Here is a 4,332-nt window from a genome sequence, read left to right on the forward strand (position 1 = left end):
AAGTAATGCACAGGACAAACATTCCTTTAGCAAAAGGAAAGAACAGGATGGTAAGAATAAAGACAAGCAACTTGTTATAGAAATTAGAAATTATAATTAGAAAGAGATAGACCCTGAGTACTGGCTTGTATTCCTCCATGAGTAGAAAATAATATAATAGGAAAAGATGAGTATTTGTAAGTCTTAATAAAAGAGTCTACATATGCAACAAAACTACTTTCCACTACAATTGGTGGACTCAGCTCAGAGGGATTTATTCTACATTTTCTGAGGAAACTATCATGGCCTTCTGTGAAGGCATGTTACTGCAAGAAAATGTTAAAACTCTTTAGAGATCACTCCCATCATGCCTAATTAGCTTCTATATGTATATGTAGACTTTTGTCTCCTTCAACATGTGACCTGTGAATGAGGGTACTGCATTAACATGGGCTATATGATTAGTCTAATTTACCCAGAAGCATGTGTGATAATGATGAAACAACTATAAGTTGTACCAGATCAACTGTGTTGAAGTACACTCCGTAGGCTAATGTGCATCCTTAAGTGCTGCAGCTCAGGGATGGATGGATGGCTCTGAAATGTGTGGCAGCCATATAACTAAAAGCATGTCCATAGCGAGTAAGACATGTATAAACAATTTTATACATATTAATGTATAAAACAACTAAAGATATAGAATGCATATGAAAGGGATGCATGAGAAAATTAGATAAAGGAGAGGAAGGAAGGGTGAAATTGATGTACTTACATTTTACTTTTTAAAGCATTAAAAATGTATTGGTGGACAAGATGGATCCTAGTGTAAAGGTGTTTCCTGTGCTAGCCTGGTAGCTTACACAAATGTTTAAGGACTGAACTTATACCACAGAGTTTTCCTCTGGCTTCTACAAAAGTGCCATAGAATATATGTCCAATAATGTCTTTGTGTTCACACTCACAACAACAGCAGCAGCAGCAGCTACAACAACACAACAACAACAATAATAATAAATATTACTGAAAGACTTGCAAATAAAAATAAAAAGGAGGAATTTCTGGTTAGGGAAATTGGGATGTTGGTATGATTTATCATTTAAATCTTATACCAAAATATAAGAGATACTGGGACATAATTTTGGTCAAAACTGTAAAGAAATTTGCAAATGAGAAGATTGATTCCCTGAATAGTTCTTCAAACATTATTCTCAGTTTGCACCTACAGTGGAAAGAAGTATGTCACTGTGTAGAAAAGTATGTATACTAAGTTAGCAAAGAGATCATGGGATGGTAAAAGGTCAATGGCTAGGACTTAACTTCCAAAGGCATCATTTGTATAGTTATATAATCAATAAAATTGACATAAGCCTGAATTTTCTAACTTGAAAATATCTATAAACTTAACTCATTGGATCAGAGTTTTTCCAGAACAGAGGGTGTGTGTGTGTGTGTGTGTGTGTGTGTGTGTGTGTGTGTGTGTGTGTGTGTTATGCATCAGTTTTGACTATAAAGCTAACTAATTAGGTTAGGCATTTCCCATTTGGGTCACTCATTTCTGCTTCCCTTTGTGTAACACATGAGTAGCACTTATTTGTTTCTTCGTTGTGTAAGTAAAGCATTCATATTCAGATCATCCAAAGTGTCCAGTCCATCCTTTCATCAGTCTATCTGAAGTCACATGATTGTGAGTTCATTTGTCATCTGACTGAATTTTTTCTACTAAATAATTTTCAAATGGCATTTTTCATCTGAGTATTTCTCAAGGTGTAGATTAATGGATTTAGTGTGGGAGCTATCACAGTATAAAAAAGAGCAACTGCTTTATCAATGGGTAGCATAGCTGCAGGTCTCATGTACACAAATATGCAGGGCACAAAAAATAAAACCACCACTGTATGTGAGAAACACAGGTAGAGAGAGCATTGCGCCTTCCTTCTGCATTGTGGGTATTTAGGAAGTTCACGATGACCATGTAGGATATGAGCAGAAGAAGGAAGTTTAACAGGCAGATGAAGCCATTGTTGGCAGAAAAGAAGAGCCCTAGAATGTGGGCACCAACACAGGCTAGATCAAGTAAAGTGTTCAGATCACACATAAAGTGATCGATGACATTAGAGCCACAGAAAGGTAGTCCAATAATGAAAAGCATTTGTATACCTCCATGAAGAAAGCCTCCAGCCCATGACACTCCCACAAATAAGTTACAGAGTCATTGTTCATGATGGTTGCATAGTGCAGGGGTTTACAGGTGAATATATAGCAGTCATGGGCCATCACAGTAAACAAGATGACTTCAGCTCCTCCAAAGAAATGTTCCCCAAAAACTTCAGTCACACATCTATTGAGTTGAATAGATTTTCTTTCATGGAGTGAATGAACAATTAGTTTAAATGTATTGACAGAGGAGTGGCAAGCATCAATAAAGGAGAGATAGGCCAGGAAATAGTACATAGGGAACCCCAGGAGTTGGCTGTTTGAAGTGATAATGAGAATGAGCAAATTTCCTACAACAGAGAAGATATAGATGACCAAAACCACAGCAAATGTGATTTTCTGCATGTGTGGGCTCTGTATGAACCCACAAAGAACCCAGGAGAACAAACTCCATCACATTGCTCCTATATTCCATCTAGTTTGTGAGACAGATAATTATATTTACTGGAAAAGTGATGCATCTTCATGTTTAAGTAATTTCTGTATTTTAATAATAAGACTTTGATTCTGTTAATTAATGAAGCATAGCAAGATTTTTTTAATTTCAGAAAGTTCTAGGTAGTTATGATTACTTAAGACTACAGGGTTGCCTTCTCAGTGATGATAGCTAAAAAGATTATGAACATGAATGATGTTTGTTTATAAATACACTAAGCAATCTCAAATCTGCTGAATGGTTTGGTATGACTCAGATCCTAAAGGCAGTTCAGAGAATAGTCCTAGAGGCAGGTAAACACACGAAAGATAGTGGGGTGTGCATTGTTTTAGTGTAGTAGCCATCAAAATGAAGGTGACTTCTCTGTATTTTATTCATAAGAAATGGACAGCCAGAAACTTAAATCGTCATCAGAGTGGAAGGATAGTTTGAATTGAGTAAGAAAGAACTTGAACACTACCATAGTAAACTGAGCCTTGGCCTTGGGTGACACAGACTAGCATCCACTGAGTAGTAGAAGGCAGATAGGGACCCCAGTAATAGAATATTAATAGTAGCATCTTAAAATTACTTATGAAAATACAAATGTTTTAAACTAAGTCCAAATTTCATATGTTATGTGTAATTACTTAAACAATAAAAAGCAACAAAATGGAACAGAAACCAATGTGAAGTGTTCAGGGAAAACAGTGCCAATGGTTCAGTGAAAGAACACGTGCTATTGTAAAAGCACCTATAATATGTAATAAGTCTGTGTAATAACTCTGAAAGTCTGTGCTTCTGCACTGGTTGTTACTAAGTATTTTGCACTCAATGCTGGTTTTAGAACGTTAAGTAACTTGTGTTGTTATTCTCTTGCAAATGTAAAGGACTACAACCTATATATAAGAACAGAAACATTATACCCTTCAAATCATCCAACTGTATAGCCCTGGTTGTCTTGGAACTCACTTTGTAGACCAGGCTGGCCTCCACCTCAGAGACCTGCCTGCCTCTGCCTCTCAAGTGCTGAGATTAAAGGCATGATCCACCTTTGCCTGGCCAGAAGTTACAGGAATTGGTAATGTCCACAGTACATGACCTCAGAATGAATTATCTGCATTTATACTTGGGATAAAAAGATTATATATACTCACTTAATATTCATACTTAGGATTTTCACTGTGTGGTCATCAAAACTGTGGGCTCAACCTCCTGATTAGCCTTAATTGCTAAAGAGGTATCTCAGTGTGAAACAGTAATCGGTGCATTCAATCCATCTGCTCATCTCTGGTTCTCTCATCATCTGATATTAAGTAAATGCAAAGTACTTATCAAATGTCTTGAAAAATTACAGTGAAGATAATTTATTCTGTGACTTTATTAATAAACCTTGAAATATCAAACTGCTGTGTGTGCAGTATCTATTACGCATCAGCACTATTGAAAGATATACCTCAGCAGCTCTAGGGCTCAGGAATGCTCTGAGTGTTCCAAGGAACCCTCTCCAGGAGAGAGAAACTTTCAGTATGAAGTACTCAACATATTTGTATATATGCAGTCAACATGTATTAAATAGTGTCTCCATTGAAAAGTCTTTTTTTTTCTCTCCAAAAACCTAAATATGTTTCACAGACAATATACCGTTTGACTCTAAAATGCATTCTTTTAATAAACTATGTAGAAATGATCTTTGGTTTATGATTCTGATGACTCTAAAATTC

The 4,332-nt window shown here is 36.2% G+C and overlaps 1 pseudogene; it reads right to left on the reverse strand.

The window, feature by feature from the left end:
- Positions 1 to 1,669: 1,669 nt before the first annotated feature.
- Positions 1,670 to 2,608, reverse strand: LOC127193179 (olfactory receptor 4C46-like; annotated as a pseudogene).
- Positions 2,609 to 4,332: the final 1,724 nt, after the last annotated feature.

This window comes from Acomys russatus, chromosome 8 (genome assembly GCF_903995435.1).
Source record: "Acomys russatus chromosome 8, mAcoRus1.1, whole genome shotgun sequence".
Classification (NCBI taxonomy): Eukaryota; Metazoa; Chordata; class Mammalia; order Rodentia; family Muridae; genus Acomys; species Acomys russatus.